Consider the following 22,777-nt stretch of genomic DNA (forward strand, 5'->3'; position numbering starts at 1 on the left):
TTGGTATGCACTTTAATATGAAATATAAATAGAAAATAATAATAATAATGATGATGATGATGATGATGATGATGATGATGATGATGATGATAGGCACTACTGATGATTTCTGCATTGTAGAATTCTTTTTTGAGAAATATATGAATCATTCTATTATTGCCTTGTTTTTCTCTCTCTCTCCAAGAAGGGTTTAAGAAGTGAAACCAATTTTGTTATATGTTATATGCTTCATTGTTAAATAAAAAGCCTGTATTTCTGTTACATACAAGTTCTATTTTGATTTCTTCATTGGTTTATGCAAATGTGTTTAAAAATTATCTATAATTGAATGAAATTGTCATATTAAGTCTGGAATTAATGTGGTCTGGAAAAATGGTTAAAAGTGGTTTTTGCTGACATTGCTCCCCTGTCTAAAATTGATTTGCCAAGGTTGTCACAAAGGGAGGAAGGGCTTAGGTGGCCAAGGAAAGAACACTACAGGTAGTCCTCATTTAGCAACCACAATTGGGACCAGCCACTTGGTCGTTAAGCGAAGTGGCCGCAACTGTGCTTATGATCTGACTTCAGTTTTCCTTTGCTTTACAGACCTGCAAAGGTTGTAAATATGAGGATTGGTTGCAAAGTTACTTTTTCATCACTGTTATAACTGTGAATGGTTGCTAAACAAGACCATTGCAAAATGAGGACTGCCTGTATTAATGGGGTTAAGGCTTATTTTGTAACAGGAAATAAATATATAAAATATTAAATAATAAAACTAGTACATATAACCATATAATCAACCAACCTCTGCCTATAAAAAAGATAAAAAGGATGACAGAATGAATAGCATCAACTCTGACAATCCTGCTTTTGCAAAAATATTGATCATTTGAGGACATCCCCTGGCCAAAGCAGGACTCTAAATTTATCCCTTGAGGTCCATCCCTATGCCTGTTTATATGGATAAAGTAGGGACATTTAGTTATTCATGAACCCTTGGCTTTTTAAGTTCAATTAGTTAGCGTTTGCTCTTTAAAATAAGAGAAAACTATACTTACAATGTGTAAGGTCCATTTCATACGATGCATTAGTTTTGCTTACCACCTTCACTACTGTGTGTGTAACCTACCTAGGCTGCAAAATGTAATCTGCTTACAGGCAGGCTGTATCATGTGAAAGAAAAAGAAAATATCTGATTGAAAGGGTAAGACAGATTTTTTAGAAATGTTTGAGTTATACTATTCATCTGCTGAGAATTTGGACAGTACATCAATAAGTGGGCACAGCAGGGAAAAACTCATCTCACTGAGGATTGCATCTCATGAAAACATGAAAACTGTCACCATAATAAAGAACTCACTAGGAGAATAACCACTCCAGCTTATTGAAGTGGGGAAGAGAATGGAGGAAGTAGGCTCAATGGTCTTATTTTGCTAGGAAACATGAGAGTTCACTCCACATGTTAGTTCTTGTGGTAATCTCTTTCTTATTTCTTTTCATTAATCTCAGCCCAGCGTTGATTCAAATACCCTCAGCTTTTCATCTAAAAGCAATCTGCATGCATTAAAAATCGATGCATAGTATAGCATGTTATCCTTTGAAAGAAAGATAGTGTACTGATTTAACACATTCCTAGATCACTTTGGAAAGAACCACCCCACCCTTCTTTATGTGGAAAAAAAAAAGGATAGAAATGGGAGGTAAGCAGAAAGGCCATCACCGTGCATTGAGAATCTTACTCCATGCCTGCCCGGTTCCCTGCCACACCTGACTTCTGAAAAGGGGGCAGGACAACAATGTTAAATGCCACTATTTTGTACTCTCCTTTTGTTCAGCTGGAGGGATCATTAATTGACTCGTACTTTTGGTGGGTTCTCAGCAAAATGCTTGGACAAATCAGGATTGGATTCTTCTTTATTCAACCAAGTTGACTGTGACATGTTAGTGATTGAACTGCTTCCCCACCCCACCCCCAGCCAACTTGATTCATTAGAGTGGCCAGATGGTAAATCACTAGATAGTATTAAAAGGCTGAATCTAAGAAATGTGGCAGACACGAATAGATGAGAATTTGTTCCTTTTTGAAAAAAGAAAGTGTAGGTGCCTACCAAAATTCTCTTCTTAAGCAATATAAAACGAATGCAATAGAAAGAAAAAAACTGTGTATTTTCTTTTGATTGGTCTAATTCTTAAAAAGTTCTGCTAATCTGGTGACCAATACCAACATGCCTTCATTTTGCACAACTGAATTACTTAAAATTCATAAGCATCTGTAAAGGGAGGATGACAAAACGGGCAACGCCTTAATGCAAGCCATGAAACTTCCTGTTTGCACCTGACGTCAGGACACAAGTATGAAAGGGATGATGTTTTGACATCATGATGTACTTTTCATCCATTTTGTATATTCATAATTTGCACCTGGTGCCTCTTATCACCGTAAAGAATTACTTTCTTTTTTCCTTTCATGAACTGATTGAGCATTATTGTCATTTCATTATCCCCTGAAGATAAACAGAAGCAATTCTATGCACATTTACTGAAAGTACAACCTATTTTATTCAATAATGCTTACACTAGGGAAACGATACTTTTTTTTTCTCTCGTTCTTATTTTGGGGACAAGTATTAACAACTTTACATAATCCAGAAGGTCCTATTTTAAGTGGTGCTCAGGTAAATAACAGATGCAGAAGAAGCTCTTGGCATTAAAGAAGCAAGGCCACAAAACAAGGGCACAGATTCTCAGAGGAATAGCTTTTTAAGATGATGTCACAACTTCACTCTTTTTCCCTTAGGCAAGCCTTAAGGAGGACTGAGGTCAGCTGTTTGCTTCTGTACCAACAGCGGTGACTGGGGAGTTGTTGAGAGGGCAACAATCTCATGCTAATTTACCTGGAAGTAATTTCTATCAAATCCATAAGTTTCCTTCTGAGTAGATAGAAGGACCCAAATTGCAGTGCACAAATGTATTAAACTTCCTCACATAAAGTTTTGAAAGTTTTCTTCCCTTACAAAAGAAACTTCTACTTTTCTATCTTATTCACAGAGAATTTCTTGATGATTTTGAGCTTATTTTATTGCTGGAGGTTGTGGAAAGTGTTAGGAGTGGTGTTTGGTCTTATTTTTCAATCGCGATGAAGTCTCACTGGCCATCTACATTTCCAGTGTACAAAAGACCCATGGCAGGGACCGGCCAGCTGGCTGGCCAGCCTGCCTTCCTTCCCATTTTTTAAATCTATTTATGGTTAACAATGAAAGCAAGTTTAAAACTAATTAAAACATACAAAAGACAAGAACACAAAGACTAAAAGCACCAATAAAATGGTAAAAATGGCACAGCAGTGTTCATGTTATTAAAAGGCCTGAAGTGGGGATGGGAAGAAACCTCTGGCTGGTGCTGAAAAGACAGATGCTTTGAAGATCTTCAAAGCAGCCCTTCAGATGATCTTCTGATCCATCCTTCTTAAATAGGGATGAGCTACCTTAAACAGGATGGCTAATGCAATAAGAAAGGAAAAATATCTCTGTTTTTCCACTTTTATGACTGTGGTGTGATCCTTAAGGAAGGTTCTTACCCATGTCCAGTTGTACTTACTCCTTATCTTCCTCCAGCAGTGCTCTAGGCATCTATTCAGCTACCACTTCTCTCAAAGCTCCTCCAAGAACCAGAAGTTCCTCCAGCATCCTCACACAGAAAGACAGAAAGACAGAAATAACAGCAATTCCATCTCTTCTCTAGAGTTCAACCTCACAAATAAGATCTTACATCCAATTATCTTCTGAGTAGCATCTTCAAAAGCCATAGAAGACTCATGGAAGTCAATAGCCATCCCCAGCCCATGCCCTGGTATTGTAGCTAATCCAAGTGGGTATATTTCTGGTGAGGAACCCTCCTTCTGTGCCGCTAGTAATGCATGTCAGGTCAGTTCTCTCATCCGTGATAAAGTTATGGATGAAGAAAGCCTTTGTTACAAGCTGACTTGGCATTAAGCAGCAATAGCTGGAGCCCAGGACCACCAAGGATCTGATGACCAGGAGTGTGGAAGGCAAAATTTATATGCGATAGAATATGCCTTCCTCAGGAATGGCCCACCCAATGTCTCCCACTATATCTCCCTGTGTCCATCACTACTGAAATATTGCTGACTGCCCCCCCCCCCCACCAAATCAGGTCCCTCTGAATTCTGACATTGCTTCCCCAGTTCCAGGGATCCAATCAACATTCAGATGTCATCCACCACTCCCTGATTAGGTGATTTGTCAGAACTTGAGTCTACTACTTAGGCCTGAGGTCTAGTAGGTGCATAAGCAGACTAACAAACCAGCTATTCCTACCACCACATATTCACTACCACCCCTGATTCTAAACCTGCTGTCACCTGGATTGATTAAGGTTTAAAAACAGCCCACTTCCACACAAGTACAGTTTGGAGTAATCTGAGAAGAGAGCTTTAGTGGGGCTAACTCTGGATACAACTATTATTTCAAGGAAAGGAGGTATATCTGTTGCTATGGCCAAACCTCATCACCTCTAACCAAGAAAATCAATAATGAGAGTTTATCACCCCTGCATTATTTGTACTGCTGATAACCTGCTATGCCTACTATCACTTCAACCATAGTCTAACTTCTTTTGGTGTAGCAAAGAACGCACCCTATGGCATTGTTATGTACAGAGTTATGTGCTGGCAGAACAAGTTTCAGAGTCTTTCTATTGCTCTACTAATGACTAACAGAGCAATATTAGAACTATCTACTAATAGCCTCAGCAATTTATCCATTAAAATGTCAACAGCAAAACTTTAAGCCATTTCTCCTCATGGGAGAATGGTCCACTAGAGATGTTTAATTGGCAATGTTGCTTCAGGTTACTATTAAAATAGCCAAGTGATGCAAACAATTAAGTTTTGCTTGCCTTTAAAGCACTGACTTGCACACACTGAGTTCATATTAATAGACAGTGCACCTCCGGTCTCGGATAATTATGTAGCGCCCATCTCTGACTGTAATAAGCAGAACTCTGAAAGAAATGTTTGCATGTAACAATACTTTCTCCCCATGTCTTGAGGAAATGAATCTTCTTCCCCCCAAATCTTTATTGATTGGTTAGATGTTTGCATTTGTCTGATAGTCAACTCCATATATTTTTAGGTTTTTTTTTTTAAATAATAACAGTGCTCAGCAGGCTTAATAACCTCTCTGAAATGAAATTCATGAACCATCCTCCAAACTGTTCTGGAAAAGAAAAGAAAGAAAAAACCCTGTTTACTCTGTTGAGTCATTAGTAAGCACATAACACACACACACACACACACACACACATGCATAAAAAGGGGAGAGACAAAAATTGTACCAGTTATTCACAACCAAGACAGCCAAAAATTTTAACCTGGGTAGTTTTCTACAACATTTTTAAAAGAAGATTTTTTTTTTTTGGCATGCGTAATTGAGACTTCTAAAATCAGTGCATGCTATATTAACAGCCCTCTGTTCACACACCATTTAAACACTTGGGGTAATAATTACAATGTTGAATACTGATATTTGGGCTGCTGCTGCTACAGTTCGGTGTTGTTATATTTTAATTGTCACATACTCAGTTTTTAGACTCTTGAGCACAATGTGGGTTAAGATGTTGTGCAGAAATGAAGAACAGTTTTTCTTTAGCTAGAGGGCAGCAATGGTTTGGAAATGGAGAAAAATGGGATTTCCACTTGGGCTGGGAAAGATCCTTACTCCAGATCCCAAAGAGACACTAAATAGAATGACAAAGGAAGTCTTCTGTTTTTGTTTGTTCAAAATCTTGAAAAGTCATTGACAGTCACGCTAGGAAATTCTGATAGACCAGTGATAGACCAGTGATCTGACCTGATATGAATCAGTTCTTCTATTCCTTTCTTTTTAGTCCTAGGCTGAACGTTTTAGCCTGTCCAGTTTGAAAGCAACCTGATTTTCTGATTGCACTAATCTATAATGTGCTTTCTTTGGCTTCGTGGTTTGCAATCTTAGGTGCAAATCTGGCCATTTGTTGTTTATTCAGTTAACTATGGCTTAGTACAATGAGTGAATTGAGTCGGTCTGGCCTGTCTCCTTGCCTGACATATGGAATATCCTTCCCCCAAGATTCAGATGCCACCAACCCTACCAGCCTTTAGAAACCCCTTGAAGAAGTGGTTCTTCCTCCAGGAACTTGGCCAGGGTGCCATGTCAACCTATTTTAAAGTGCTGGATAGGACTTATCTCCAGTGCAGTGTTTTAACTATTTCTGTTCATGTTTTTAACCCTCTGTTAGACTCCTAGCATCACATAGCAAGTGGGCAACCATCCATATTGACATAAATAAATGAAATATGGGATCACAAATTGCTTTGCTGTTTATAACATCCCCATATATGTTTGCTTTCTATAAAAAGTATTAGCCACGTGGCATTTCAGAAAATAACATGGCCATCTTTGAACGACAATTCCACTGAAGTGCTTTTGAAAAATCTACTTTAACACTAATGCACAACTTACTGAGATATACACACACACACGCACGTGCACACACACACACAAAAACTTATATTTACCTTGATTTTTCTTCTGGAATGCTTGTTTAGTCCTCTCTTCCCCCAGTATTGTTTGCATTTTGTAGTCTGGTGATTCAGTTATTTCTTTGCTTGTTTTACAATTCATATATCTTTTATTGAACATTCTAAGGGGGAAAAAAGGGAAAAAGATAAATAACCAAATTAAAAGAATAAAAGAGCAGAATAATAAAAGTTACAATTTTGTCAGTATTGCATGAAGTGATTTTAGAAAACTGAGCATATTATTTAAAAATCCTAAACATTGCAGAATAATTTAGTACTATATCCTTCCCTAATGATGAACTCATGCTTAGGAAGTGTGATGTGACTTTGGCTCTCTGTAAAATGTCGGCTTTCACAATTCTAATTTTAACAAGCAAATGAGGAGAAAGCAGAGTGTGATGAAGTTACGAGCTGCATCATTTGAGGAGAAATGGACTAGCTGTGTGGTTAAAGCCAGGAAGCCATGATGGGTATTGCAAAATGAAGCTGCTTCAACTTCTATTGTTCAAGACCATGAAAAAGCTGTCTGAAATAAATGGATGAAGCTGATAGGACCACTACATTCTTAGGAAAAGGCCCCCTTGCCATTAGAATCTTGCCAGAAGTATCAGATTCCCATTCAGCCCTGTTTCACTCGGTAATTTTGACTCTGATTATTTTCTTTCTTCATGGTGGCTTTATTCATCCCAAATTTTCAGGGAGATTTCAGGGAAAAGTGGTAGACACCACAAAATACTTTTGGCAATGGCAGAACAGTGATTCCTTACATTGGGAGGCCCCATTTTATTTCCTTGGGAAAGTCCCAAGAAAGCTCACTAGATGATGTTTGAAATGAATTACTAAGTGGCTGTATTTATCTAATTTTCTATTGATTGATGATTTGCTCAAGCAGGTTTATTATGTAGCCAGAGGCCATTGAACAAATGCATATCTGATAGAACTACACAAAAGGTTCAGAAGAGGTGCTTTGCAACATGCAGGATTGTGTATGAAGTATTTCTTTTCAAATAAATAAAGCAGCATCAGAACGTGCACAGGTTCTTAGCTCTTTTGTGCACATATTTCCAATGCTTTGTATAGCCCTTCGTTTGTGCTTTCAAAATCACTTCTGACTCATGACAATTGCCTGGACAAGTTTTCTTGGCAACATTTTTCAGAATGCTTTGCCCTTGCCTTCTTTCTAGGGCTGAGATAGAAAGTGACCAGCCAAAAGTCATCCAGCTGGCTTCATGCTTAACGTAGGACCAGAACTCATAGTCTCCCAGTTTCTAGCCCAGTACCTTTAACCACTATGCCAAACTGGTTCTCATTGTATGGCCCTGTTATCTGTTAAATTTAGCACTGTGCCAACATTTGTTCTAGAGTTCTTCAAATGTCTCCTGCTCTGGACAAAGAGGTTAGAGTTAGGGCTAGGGCTACTTTTCCCCCCTTATTCACAGGGTCCTTCAGATGTTGTTTAAAATTTCCTGGTAGTGGTGGTGGTGGGGTGTGTGTGTGTGTGTATGTGCATGAATGACTTTAGTATTGGAAGTAATGGAGGGAGCTTCTCCTCGATGTATTATTTTCCATTATTTGTCTTTCTGTTAGCAATCTCTCTGTAAATTTCCCAGTCTAAAAAAAGTCCCAAGAAATACAGTATGCAGTAGTATTTCCTGAGGGTGTTTTCCCCTGGCATTTAACTGAAGTATGAGAAACAAGTTGGGTTGCAGACCCATGGAAAAATGATTATATAAGTAATAGTTTTTATTTTGTTACACAACCTTTGGCCTCCTCATATTAAAATAAGTGTAAGCACACTATGCTAAGCTTAGAAGTATCTCACCAAAATATGTTTTTTTTCTTTGAAATTTAGAAAGCCAACTCTCTCTGATCAAATAGAATAAAAATAATGAAGCAAAAGTTGCAAGAGTGGTTTAAAATAATAAATGAATCATATGACATTGATGGCATCACATCTTACACGGGGCCACAATATTAATCCATCCAGTTTCCAATGGCTTTCCAAAATAGACAGGTCTTTAAAAGTGTGAAGGAATGTAGACCTGGGCTTGGGGATGGGAAAGGAATGAGGGAACCATTAAGGCGAGTCCTCCAGAGAAAGTCCTGAGAAAGAAGAAAGTGTGAGAAAGACTTCTTGCCTAATCCAGTACATTCCCAACTAAGACAGGAATCCTCAGACCGTCCCAGAGAAATGGCTGTCTAACCTTGCTTGAAAATGTCCCATGATGAAGCACCCATGACTCCAAGAGGAGGCTGTTTGACTACAATAGCTCTCACAGTCAATAAATTTCTCCTTATTTACTGTAGAGTTTGGATCTCCCTTTGTAAAGCTTCCACCCATTGTTCCTATCCTACTCTCAGGAGGTATGGAGAATAAATCCAGACCCTCTTCCAGCCCTTCAAATATTGGAAGAGTGTTATCACATTTCCCCTTAGACTCCTCCATAGAACTAATTCCTACAGTTTCTATCCTAGTCCATGTCATTTCTATTTTAATAATATTCAGCTTTCCTTCATTCATACTGTGCACATTCCATGAATCCATTCTTGTTTTCAGTGAACTCCAAGCTATTTTTTAGTTCTGGCTACATCAGCAACAGAACTTTCCAAGGGCTTTGATCCAATTATGTCATACTGCCTAGACCTACTTTATAAAGCTCTTTCCCAAGTTGCTCAATAATCTGAGCTCCCCAGTTGCCAAATAATTATCTCCAGATGTGGGAGTCTCATCTTTTGGCAACATGACACTCTTCGTTGTTATATTTCTTTTCATGAGTTTTCTTGGCGTATATGAGGAAGTCATTGCTTTCTTCCTTGCAATGCTTCAGTCAGTATAGTTGAAGCAACCTTACCTGCAGCTGCCTGGTCAACCAATGTATTTCATCTTGGTCCTATGCCAATACTGACTACATCACTGCCTTTGGCCAGAGACAGAACTGGAATTTTATGGTAGCCTCTATTCACCCTGTCACAATGCTGTCTTTGGATTTCTGTGGCATTTTGTAGAATACTTTTCTTCCCCACAGATCACCACAGCCTACTATTACTGCTACCTATGGTCTGCAACTACTTATTTGTCAGAGCATATCCTGCTTATATTGCTGCTAACTTATATATCTGCAGGGTGTCCTACTATCTACCACCTGTGGATGTACCCCAGTTCCTTGAGCTAAGGCATGGGCTATAGAAAACATATTATGATTGTCTTCTATGCGACACATCTTCACACATTCATATTTCTTCTAACTTTTCTTGTCCCAAGGCTAAACATGTTCAATTTCTTCAGTTTTCTCCAAGGAATATATTTTATAATGCCTTGATCATTTTCTTACTTTTGTCTGCATGTGTTCCAGTTTATTTAAATCCTTCTTAAAGAGAGGTGTGGAGATCTGAATACAGTTCTCAAAGTGGTCTCTAACCAATATGTAGAAGTGTTGAATTGTCACTTCCTATGTATTACTGGCATATTGCACCATTGATTTCTTTTCTTTTCTTTTCTTTTCTTTTCTTTTCTTTTCTTTTCTTTTCTTTTCTTTTCTTTTCTTTTCTTTTCTTTTCTTATTATTTTCTTATTATTTTCTTTTGTTTTTTGCATATTGGGATCTAAAGGGAAGGAACAGGATGTATCACAGTTCTGTGCATCCAGTGCTACAACTTGAAGATACAGATATGTGCAGAAAGGACAACTGTGGTGCAGTAGTTGAAAATAAAGAAGCAGTAATATGGATGATGGATAGCTAAGGAAAAATGTCAATCTTGAAAGTGAAAAAATAACAAAGAGACAGGGAAGGGTGGATTGGCAACTAACATTTTTGAAAAATGGAAAGTAGTTGATACAGCTGCAGATTGGCTAAACACTTGAAATGTATATTACTCCCAACAAACTTACTTTAATTATTAGTCCCATACTGAAAACTGTATCCAAATGTATAAAGTATAGGGAAACTCATAACCCCTTTTAACTCATAAAACCAGGGGAAAGGAACCTTCAGGGAATTTCAAAACTTGCACAAATTGAATGTTGAATGTTTAAATCTAAATGATTTATCCATTTTCATAATGTTGTAGGAAGTTACTTTGATTCCTGTAGTGCAATGCTCAACATATTAAATGTTCTTGAGGAATTACTGTCACCCGTTTATATTTTATCAAATTTCAATTGCTGTGCACAAGCTCATCATGGATGAATAATACACAGGGCCATTCTTCTTTCCTTTTATGTGTGAGCGAGTGTGTGTGAGAGAGAGAAGGTTGGGGGGCTGCTTACACCATGAAAAATGTGAGTCTGAAATAACATTTATTTCAAATCAGTCCAAATTTATTTTGGTCACAATGGGAATGTTAGAATCTCTAGAATGTTCCTTCACTTCTGGTTACTTTTTTTCCCCCTTTTAAATTTCACCATATTGTTTCTGGAGCAGATTATCACCAAACAGGATTGGAAATAAGGGCAACAAAAATAATGTATTGCAATGAGCTAGAACAGTGATTCTCAACCTTTTTGAAGCTGCCGCCCCCCCAAGGAGCGGAAAATTTTTCAACGCCACCCTTTGGGGAGGGGGGGGGAGTTACTGACTTTTAAGTAATTTTTTTCAGTAGACTTACACACCAAATTTGTTCGATTTAACTCGATACTTTTGCCCTGGAAGGTAATTGCATTCCTTTTATTAAAATTAAAATGACTAATGCAAAAAAAATGAAGCGAACAAAAAGCAACTCAAGAAACACGGGTGAAATCAAACATTCATATTGAAAGGATGCTCAACGCACGCACTGCGATTAATCGCGCGGGAAGACAGCTGACGCACGCGCTGCGATTAATCGTGCGGGAAAACAGCTGATGCATGCGCTGTGCTGGTTGGGATTGGAGAAGAATCGTAGTGTTGAGTTCTTCAAGGTCATGCTACCTAGAATACAAATTTGTGTCACCATTCTTAGAAGTGCGTGAGGGCAGCCGTCGCATAAGTTTGTTTTATTGCTGGTACAAATGGTGTAAACCAGATAATCGATTTAATAAATTTGGGGGGGAGTTTTAAAATTAAGTTCGAATGCCAAAACATGCCCACCGCCTCCCTACTGCCCAAAACAAGTTCACCGCCCCTCAGCATCCTCCCATCACCCCCTGGGGGGCAGTACCGTCCCCGTTGAGAATCAATGACCTAGAAGAAGAGGTTGGAATTTTATTATAAAAGTATTCTCTAAAGGTGAGAGCCAGTTTGGTGTCATGGTTAAGGCACCAGGCTGGAAATGAGGAAAAGTTCTAGTCCCACCTTAGGCACAAAGCCAGCTGGGTGGCCTTGGGCCAGTTATTCTCTCTCAGCCCTTGGAAGGAGACAATGGCAAACCACTTCTGAAAAATCTTGCCAAGAAAACTGCAGGGATAGTTTGGGTCATCGCCAGGAGTCAACACTGACTTGAAGGCACCATAAATAAAATAAATTCTCTCAACAGGCATGGGCATTTGTCAAGTTAGACCAAGACAAATCCTTAGGGAGCTGTCCTTGGATCAGAAGCCTTAACTTGCTTTCCTAAGTGGAGGGTTGTAAGTAACATCACTGGAAAGATAGCAATGTAACAAAACGAGCAGGACTGTCATGTTTAGACTTTCCTCTCTGTTTGGATTTTTGTTTGTTTGTCTGTCTAGCCTTTATTTAGGGTAGAACAGGATTGATCTTAGGGGCCTTCAATCACATAAAGCTTAAGCTTCAATTCTACCGATTTTCCTAGGGGTTAGTCCTGCTAAACTCATTGGGGCTTACATGGGTCTGTCTATATTAATCAATTCAATAATTGCTTAGGCGAATAATCTGTTAAGACTAAAGATAGTGCAACTATTTACCTGTTTATTCAGGAGTGATTTCCATTAATTCACTGGAACATATTGTGAGCTTTAAGAAATGTGTCAAAATAAACTCAGGAAATGAAGTCACGTGCTGTACTGCCAAACAATGCTACAGGTAATTTGGCAAGATGATACCTACATCATTAGGTGTCCCTCAGAGTTAGTTTGAAAGCTCCATTTGGATATATTTCACTGGAGGGAAGCATATCAGTAATGGATGTGCAGATGCCACAGCAAATCTCTACTAGTTTCCAAATGCTGACATGGATGTTCGTTGCATTCCTGGTCTAATAAGCAAGGTTCTGTTCCAGTTCTACAAAGGTTGTATTGAATCTGGATAATCATCATCATCATCATCATCACCATTAGTCAATTGCAAAAAGCAGCTTTACTTGGAACAGTTGACATCCTGTGTTGATACCTTTAACACCCATCAAACCACAATATCTGCCTATCCCAAGTCCTTGGGAAGGACTCAGTAGGTGGATAAAAGTGCCAAATCCAGTCTAAACATCTGGCTGACAGTGCGATCAACAATAATAATAATACATTTTGAGTAAGAATTTACTTTATTTCTTCTTAAAATAATAATAAAAAACTTTCATGAAAAAAAAATCAGAGAAAGCAAAATGGATAGATTCATTGACCCCACTGTCATTGTCTTAGCTTGGCTTCTGATCTGGTGACAACCATTTTTCCAGGCATTTTTCTAGGAACAGCTGTCAGTTTTATACCACTTTTCTATTTATTGCACTGTGCACTTCCTTGTCCTTTCCAGACTGAATGTGCATAACATACGATGCATAAAGCACATACTATATAGTGTGAGAGACTCCCCTTTCTGACAATTAAAATAAAGAACTGCCTTATAATTTGTGATAGATAGATAGTAATTCTGTTTGGATGTTTTTTCCCTGAAAAAGAAGCACATCTTTCAGACATATTTGCAACCCTATGCTTTGTCCCTTTGCATATAGGACAGAGTTATATGCCAGATTTTCTTGCTCATTCTTTGTTTGCCCTAGTTTCTTTGCTAAAACAACAGCTTTGGATGAGTATAAAAATGCTTCTGCCCAGAACGAACGTATGATGGAAGCGTGCCCTTAGGAAATGGAAGTTTCACAAAGCCCCAGGGAAATTTTAGCACATAAACATCATCTCTGTAAGTGGTACTTAATATTTGATTCTATGCAAGCAAGACAAAGGAGAGATGGACAGACAGAGCTTCAGTTATTAATGTTCATCTAGCAATACTGGCACACACTGTAAAATAAAATCCAAAAAGTCAGGAGCATGGGGCAATGTGAATAAAAAATATCAAGCTGAGGTCAACACTCTCATTATCTAGGCAGCTGTTAAATGTCAAAGCAATCCTGTGGTACTCCAGCTAAGGCAGCTGCCGCTACAGAAAAAGCTTACATCTGTGTAATGGAACGAGAGTAGAATGAAAAGTAAATTATATTTGAGTTCCTTTCTTTATTAGTTGGTGACTGTTGTGGTTATCGTGATACAAGCGTCCCACATCTTCCCATGATGGCTGGGATCACATCCCTGTAAGCCATAACATAGCTTGCATTTTTGGGGAGCTGAGCATTTTGCATGAATTCAAGCATTGTGATTTGGAAGACATGGTTTATGGCTTACTTTATGGCATGAACCCAGCCCACTGGGTTTATTTGATAAACCCAGCTTAATCAAGCTATGTTTTAGTATGGTGTTGGAAATTGGGCCAGTGACTTTTATCTCTGCTTCCTACACTAATGGGTCATATAGACTGCAGTCTGAGAAGTCTGATGATAAAGGTATAAGGGCTGAACTGCAATCTATTTGGGGAATTCTGGGAGTTGCAGTCCCAACATATCTGCACAATAGCAGGTTAGAAATGTTTGTTTTTAGAGGCTGTTCTTGATAGGATTCACTGGTTATGTAGAGAATTCTACTTCTTCTAAACTCTATTACATACCTTGCTGTAGGGATTAAAAGCAACCCACCCTTCTTTTCCAGTTTCCCATAACTCTGTGGTGTGCCAATCTTACATGAAGAGGACTAGAAGCCAAGGATGTAATTAGAATGGGGTTCCTCACCTCACTGGCTTCTGAGGCAATTGGAATCTTAAGGATGTATCATGGATGTTCTCAGAAGGTGTCTGCTGTGGACATTGGCCATGCATACAACTGCTGTGGTAGATATAGTGAAATGCAAAAAGTCAAACAGAAGTCTGAAAAAGAATCAACTTGCTGAAGATCCAACATATAAGATAATGGTGTTGACTTTCAATGAACAAAACTTTCCTTTGAGATGCAAGAATGACTTTATTTATTTATTTATTTATTTATTTATTTATTTATTTATTTGCTCTGATATCCATTTTAAATAAGCTTGGAGGCATAGTAATAACACTAGCACTGGAGGCTACTGCTTTCCAATCTTTTTCTTTCTTTTTTTTAAAGGGAGCTTGATGACTTCCAAGAGAGGTGTCTGCAGGCACACTGGGGTTTAGAGAAACCAGTTATGGTAGGTCTTTTTTCTCTTTCTTTCTTCTGTGAGCTACTTGGTATTCCTTGTTTGCAAATGGCCATCCCCGTTCAATCTATCAATACTGACAGGCATATTGCTTGCCCTGTAAAACAAACAGCTTGAACGGGCATCAACATTTCGAGCTGAAGAAGAATGTTGGGTTTATCATTATGCGCCACTCCATACTAAATAAAGGGCATTTTCAACTTTGGACTATGATTCAGAGACTTTGAACTTTGCCTTTAAAAAAGTGGTGAGATTTCCTATACCCCATAAACCCAAAAAGAATTTCATTTAAAAAAAAAAGAACAAAAATAATCAGGAATGCTTGCCTAACATACTGAAGGGAAAATATGAAAATCAATGCACCAAGAACTCACTGGAGTTGCTGATATAACTCCTCTGCTTATTGAATGCAACCTTGAGATTCTGATCTCTTTTGTAGTTACTTTAACTCTGCTCAGACTCAGATTGGTTCCTTTCGTTCTGTTAGATACTTCCTTTTGATATTTTGTTATTGCCTTTTCTAATGGCTTGCGTATTCCCATGAAACGAACCGCTGCCGTTGAAAATGTCAAAATGCATCAACATGAATTATGCGAAAGTCATGATTCTCCATAGGCATTAGAATGAAAATTAGACACACTTGGGCATTAAGTCAGAAATAATTGAAACCTAGAATTATTCACTTAGTTGGCTGAATTCATAAAATTTAATCTGTTCTTTTCTTTATTATGGACTGCTGACAAAATGGGGTAAAGCATGGGGGAGTTTGATAGCCAGAAAGCATGCTCTTCAGAATGAAAAATAGCACGTTCTGGCTATGTACATTTCTTCATGAGATGGATACTAAGACTTCATTGCCTGCAGGTCAACTATAATTGTTTTAAATGGGTTACGAACAGCATCAATCAACTAAATCCAGTACTTATTTCTCCAATCACTGAATTTTGGACAGATGTAGCTATCAAAATTTGCACCTACCTTGCTGTACTTCACCAGGCTTAAAGCCAATCAAGCTATTGTATTTGGTGTAGTGTTTTCCCTTGCTTTTAAAGAGGACAGAAATTAGCATATTCTGAAAGATCTTTCTTAAAGAGTAGCAGAACATCACTTTAATTGTAGGCTAAGAAACTGGAGAGGAGGAAATGTCACCAGATTCGTGTTGGGGGCAGGGCAGAACTGACAATCATAATTAGCACCAGGGCCAGAGGAAGTGAAAAAAACCTGTGACCTGAGGTGGGGGGGGGGGAAGAATAAACTTTTCAAGACATATTCCTGCAGAATTTCTCCACAACCCCTATTCAGGTGAGACCAGTGCTGTCAGTTTTTCTCTTGCCAGCTGCTTATCCTTTAGATACCACCCCGAGAATAACAAATAGTGATAGTGAATAATTTGGTGAACTAATTTGGTGTAATAATTCATTTACAATATCACCGTTTTCCTTTACATTGCGTTAATAGTGCAATGAATGATGAATTATAAATTCTGAGAAACACCAGCAAAAGAACTTGAAACCTAGCAGCTTGTCCTCAAAAACCACATTGAACATGTATAGGATTAACAAAATAATCCCTTAAAAATATCATTGCCAATAACTAGACCATAGAAAAGATACTGTACCTCTTGGTGTATCATACCAATAATAGCAGATTATACTAATTCTGTGACTACTTTTCTCAAAGTCATAGAATATAAACAAGGGTTCAATCTTATTTCTGTTCTCTTTGGAGATATCAGGTTCCCAAATTATCTGCAGTATTATTTTGAGATGAGAGTTGGAACACAAAGTTTAGAGGAGTATAAGATCTCAAGGGTAATTTTGCTTGAGGGTTCCCATTCATTAAAAAGGTATAGATCCAGTTGGTTCAGATAAACATTTTGAATGAGCAAAAATGTAATTCCTCCAGCATATCTGCTGGGAAGATTATATTGAGATCACCTGGTTACAACAATGTAATCATCTAGATCCACAGAGAAAAAATGTAGGTCCCCCCCCCCATCAGATTGCATGCAATTTTATTTTCGCCTATATTCAATAGAATTTCACTGAAATCCCCATAACTGTAGTATGCAGAATTTTGGCCTGTATGTATTTATGAAGTAGTCAAGCAATATATGTGAATGTCCTGCCTTTCATTCTACAATCATCTCTTTCCTGGCTTCCTGTCACATGACAAAGATATCAGAAGAGGACAGCCACTCCTCATGAGTAGACCACAGGAATCAATGTTTTACAGTCAGTTTATGAGTTGAGGGAATGAGTTAAGCTCATTCTCATAACACAGCCTTTAAAGGACAAAAAGCTTGACCAAGTTTCATTTCTTAATCACTTTTTAGATTTTTTTTACATTATTATTATTTTGTTCTGGTAAGATTAAGGTGCTTTATTGTATTTACTGGGTGAATTACCTTCTCCTTGGAGAAAGAATTTTTAAATACAATTTTAAAAAGTTTTGGAAAAATATTATTTTTTGGATTCAACAGCCAAAGTGTGCTTAGAATATGGATTTCAGAAAGTTAACAATGGATTAAGGGTTCAGATAGATTCAGAATTATAGTTTGGAATTAATTAGAAGAATTTTTCCCATGGGAAATGGCGATTGTTTAGGTTCTTTTAAGAGCAAATATGATAATGGGACCTTGAAGGTTTGACACTAGAGGGAGCTAGAAGATAATAATTGTTTTAAGGAAGAATGGAGCAAAAAACTTTGATAGATAATTTCGAATATTGGTTTTTGAAGCTACTTGATATGAAAGATAGATCATGTAACAATAAAGTTACAGAAGAGGAACAAGCTACACTGGATAAATTTCATATTAATTTGAATGTGGATTTAAATGTGTCAAACAAATCAGAAGAATATGGAGAAAGATATACAGGATATACAAATGAAACTAGTGGATGTATTATTGCCTAAAGGACACGTACAATTACTAAACCAGAAAATCTATTTGGATAACTTGAAGGACTTGATGAGAAATGATTTTCTTTTTCTTTTTTTTTAAGGAGAAATTTTACTTACTGGATGTACAAAAGAGGTCTGTTAAAGTTTTGAAAGATTCTTTGGACAAAAAAAAAGATGAACAAAAATCAAGCTGGCATAATATTTGAAGGGTTTAAAAATTATGATTGTTAAAAGTACAGGGAAGGAATATAGGGGTGGCCTATTCAATCAAAGCTAAAATGGAAAATTAATTATATCTGGTTTCCCATACTGGACTTTTGCTGATAAAGAACGAATAATGAGGCTTTGGGATTATGTTTTTTCATTAAGAGATGAGTTATGTAGTGAAGAGAGTATATGTGGTATTAAGAGATGGTGATAAGCTACTAAAATTGATTTTACTTGCTGGGATAAAGGGGGAAGTTACTTTTTTTTTTACACTTTTTTTCTTTTTCTTTTTTGTATTTCTATATTTTTGTAGTTTATTAATTTTTATTCTTTCTATTTCTAATTCTTAATAAAATTATTTGGAAAAAAAAGGATGTATAAAGGTACTTCAAATTTATGTTGGAAATATGGACAACATGAAGGGTCATTTTATCATACTTGTTGGACTTGTAAAACAGCCAGAAATATAATGATATAAAGAATTTTAAAGATCATCATTCAACTGAAACCAGAACTTTTATTGCTGGGATTAACGGACTGTCAATTAGAAAAGACCCATGGAAGATTTTTTTTTTATATATATGATTACTACGATGAGATTATTATATGTGCAAAAATGGAAAGACCCTGAAATACCCACAATGGAGGAATGGTTCATGAAGATGACAGAATTTTCAGAGATGGCAAAATTGACTTGTTTGATTAGAGAAAGATTAGCAACTACATTTATCAGTGATTTGAAATCCCTTATGGATTTTTTGCTGAAAAAAGAAAAAAATGAACTTGAGATTTATGGGTTTGAAGATCAGAAAGGGTAGCTTGTGGAAAGAAGGAAATTATGACGTAACCTTCAGAGAGAGAGGGTAAAATATAAGTGCATTTATAGCTACTGTCAAAAATATTGAAAACTGTTTCTTTATAAACTTTTTTCTTTCTTTTTCCTTTTTCTTTCTTAATTATTCACTATTCTTTCTTATTTTCTTTGTTTCTTTTCTAATAATTATGTTGTTTTTATCTTGTTGAAAATTTCTTCAATAAAAACTATATACATATGTATATATGTGTTGCGTGTGTGTGTAGAGAGAGAGAGAGAGAGAGAGAGAGAGAGAGAGGAGAGGATCCGTTGTGCGTTTTCAGTTGAGGAAATGCAGCCAGTCAGGGAGGCTTCAGAATGACATATCACAGAAAAAAATACCACCCTCTGCCTCCTCCAGCAAAATCATCTGAAAGCATCACTAAGGTCCATGAGTTTAATTCCCACTGGAGAGATTGGACCCCATAGAGTGACGTCTGGCTGCCCAGATCAGATGATTCCCAGTCAGAATGAAAGTGGTAACTTGGTGCCTCTTTGTGATCAATAAAACTTAAGGATCCTGAAAATAAGGTTGAAAAAGACAATTTTTTTGCCGAAGAGGGGAATTCTGAAAAACTAGAAGGCATATTTTGACATAGCATTAACCCCAACTTTAGGTTTACCATAATATCAAATCATTTGTCTCTATGCATTGGAGAAATTATTCAATTATTTCGTATGTATGTATTCATTATGAGAACACAGACATGCTGCTTTCCAGATACCATTATTTATAAGGATGGGATGCTTGGGTTTTTCCTTCCTTCCTTCCTTCCTTCCTTCCTTCCTTCCTTCCTTCCTTCCTTCCTTCCTTCCTTCCTTCCTTCCTTCCTTCCTTCCTTCCTTCCTTCCTCAATATGAGAGAATTAGGTTTTTCTTTCTCTTTTTGTTTTTAAACTCCCAAACCCCCACCCAAATGACTGCTTATGATTTGATAAGGAAGGCCAATTTTCACCCACCACCATCTTATAGAGGGTAGTTGCTGCTAACATGCTAATTAATACAATGTTCCCGAGCAGTATTGCAAAGATATTATTAAGAAGCTTCATTAAAATACTATATGATATGTATCTTTCTCTGAACTGTCTGTAACTTAAGACCCCATTTCATCCAATTAACCATTTGAAAAGTTAATTTATGGGAGCAATTTGAAGCATAAATATGATTCATTACCACTTGACTAGGATAATTAAATAATTTGAAAACTAGGATTAATAAATCATTATAGCAACTTAAGTTTCAATTAACATTATAAATGTTAATATTTTTAGCAAGCAATTGGCACCTGATTACTGTGTTTCAAGATATAGCTGTTACGATATAAATCAGGGCTCTAAATTTTGCTTATAAATGTAACATGCAAAGACTGAGCAAAGTAATTTGGCTTTATTGAATGAAAAGAAGGAAAGTTTTCCCACATGTCACTGAAATATAAATTCTAGCTAATATTGGACTTTATTATTCATTGCATTTATTGGATTGAATGTCAACAATGAAATAAAACAGTTGCTTCATCAGCAATATGATTTCTTATTATTTTGATGAGTTTCCAATTGCTTAGCCTTGTTTTCCATTTCCCAGCAGAAAATATTGTTTAAAATATGATTTATAGTTTATCTCAATGAAAAAAGTTCTGTGTAAAAGTTACCTTTGCAGTGAGCTTGTTTCCAGCTAATTACAAATGAAAATAGCTTCCAGGTTTCGGGAGAAGAAAAATATCAGGCTGCAGGCAACAATTCTGTGTGTTATTACTAGGAAATAGTATTCACTGGATGTTTTAGGATTTATTGGTGAGTAAGCCTGCATAAAATTCAGCCCACTTAACTCACAGGGTCTTAATCCAGGGTAAGGGAGTGTAAGATTTCAGTGTCTACATATAGAACAATTCAGTGAACACTCTATTAAACAAAACATAACTAAATTGAAGAACAGTCAATAAAAATAATTGAACAGCAATCACTTCCAACAGACTCAATAAAAAATAAATTATAATGAAATTCGGAAACTCATTAACATACAATGCCAAAGATTTACAGTTACCAATGTACCTTGTGGCAGGGTGGGTATTCACGTGTGTGCTCGCACATAGGTGTACGTAGAGGAAAACCAAAGAAAAATCCAATCAGAATTTGGGCACAGATCAGTAGAGAGGATTGGACAGATTATATAACTAAATAATATCTTGGTGAAAGCGCCTTAGCTGAATTAGCCATCTCGTGCAAAAGCAGCAGGAGAGAAATGGTGCAAAAGATCTTGTGGATTTATTTATATACACACATGCATACACACACACACACACACACACACACACAGAGTATATACCAAAAGTCCGGGCCCAGAGGCCAATAAACACTCTAAAGGAGGCCATCGCTTTAGAGTTTGTAAACACCAGAGAAAATGTTATTGTACTTAGGAAAGTTCATGTGTCAAATGAGTAAAGAAATGTTTAAAAGAAAAACAAATTTGGACATTGACTGTAATTTATACAATAAATCATCTGTAACAGGGTTCCTCAAACTCAGCAACTTTAAGACGGGTGGACTTCAACTCCCAGAATTCCTCAGCCAGCCACACTGGCTGGGGAATTCTGGGAGTTGAAGTCCACCCATTTTAAAATGGCTCAGGTTGAGGAACCCTGATCTATAAAACCTGATTTGTGGTATACCATCTCTATCTCTAGTTTTTGTTGCTGTTTTTTTAAAACAAGAGCACTAGCATATTTTCATTTACTCTTTGGTGAAGTTGCTTGCAGGAGAGCCTTTCCATACATTTTAAATCATTTATTGCCATTTTGGCAGTATCTGTTCAATTCCATTAGATTCATTAGCTTTTCTAAAGAGCATTGTTGTGTGGAAAGAGCTGAAGCAGCTGCCCTGTGTAATTTTGTTATTGCTTTAATTTACTCAGAGTTTTGTTTTAATACTGCAGCTGGCAAATATACAGAGGGAAGCAGCAATCAATATAAAAACACTTTTTTTTACTTTATCTGTCCTGTATCTGCAATAAAAGGAAGAAAAAAAACAGGGGAATTAACCATGTTTTATTAGCTGGTAATACTCTTTCCCAGTTCCACTTAAAGCATAATTTACCATAGCATAAATAAATGCAAGTGTACATAAAAATCCATGATTTGTCGAAGTTCTTAATTTCTCTCAAATATTACTGTTTGTGGAGGTAGCTGGACACAAATTACCTTTCAGAATTTTCCACCTAGTTTATGGGGAGATAAATTGCACAATGTCTTGAAATTTCAAATTTCTCCACAGGAAGGAAAAAATCACCCTGCAGTGTCACAGGGGCTGAACTGTAAGGTCTCCAACATTGGCCCTTTGTCAGGACTACCATTGCAGAGTCATCAGTCCTTCCCATGAGATTATTCCCCCAGTGGATGAGAGCCAGTGTTCCAAACACAACGCAGATCACAACATTGTGAAGAAAGTATTTTACAAGATTGCATGGGTTAACCATGTTAAAGGATGCCTCAGTCAGTCAGTTTACTATGGTCTTAGACAAGTACAAGCAATGTATCCATGAGTGCTCCATCTATCTTTAGATAGTAAATAAAATTAAATTTTAGACAATGTAAAAATACATTTATAAAATAACCTGTCTAGAATCTATGAGAAAGGTCCAAAAGGAACAGTTTATGTCTAGTTTATAAAGTAGATTCTAAAATTATATAAAATGTGATAACATCTAAAATTACAGAGTTGGGATAGTATCTCAAATTTAAGTAAAATGTGGTAATAGCAGCAGTGACAATATATCTGTTATGGGCTGATGACAGGAAGGCTGGGATCTTCCCTAGATCTGCCTGATGCTCCGTATCCTCTAACCTTTGCTTCAGGGTGTGTTTCACCTGATCATACTTCATCTTGAGAAACCAGGG

At 37.0% G+C, this 22,777-nt stretch overlaps 1 long non-coding RNA gene across 1 annotated transcript; it reads right to left on the reverse strand.

The window, feature by feature from the left end:
* Window positions 1-5,178: 5,178 nt before the first annotated feature.
* LOC148216478 (uncharacterized) lies at window positions 5,179-21,093 on the reverse strand. Its single transcript, XR_015795323.1, has 3 exons — window positions 20,937-21,093; window positions 6,557-6,681; window positions 5,179-5,219 (listed from the first exon to the last, which is right to left on the reverse strand). It is a non-coding gene; the product is annotated as an uncharacterized LOC148216478 (long non-coding RNA).
* Window positions 21,094-22,777: the final 1,684 nt, after the last annotated feature.

This window comes from Python bivittatus, unplaced genomic scaffold (genome assembly GCF_059951505.1).
Source record: "Python bivittatus isolate LINGU-HERP-01145 unplaced genomic scaffold, Pbiv_v1 ctg000190_np1212, whole genome shotgun sequence".
In the NCBI taxonomy this organism is placed as follows: domain Eukaryota; kingdom Metazoa; phylum Chordata; class Lepidosauria; order Squamata; family Pythonidae; genus Python; species Python bivittatus.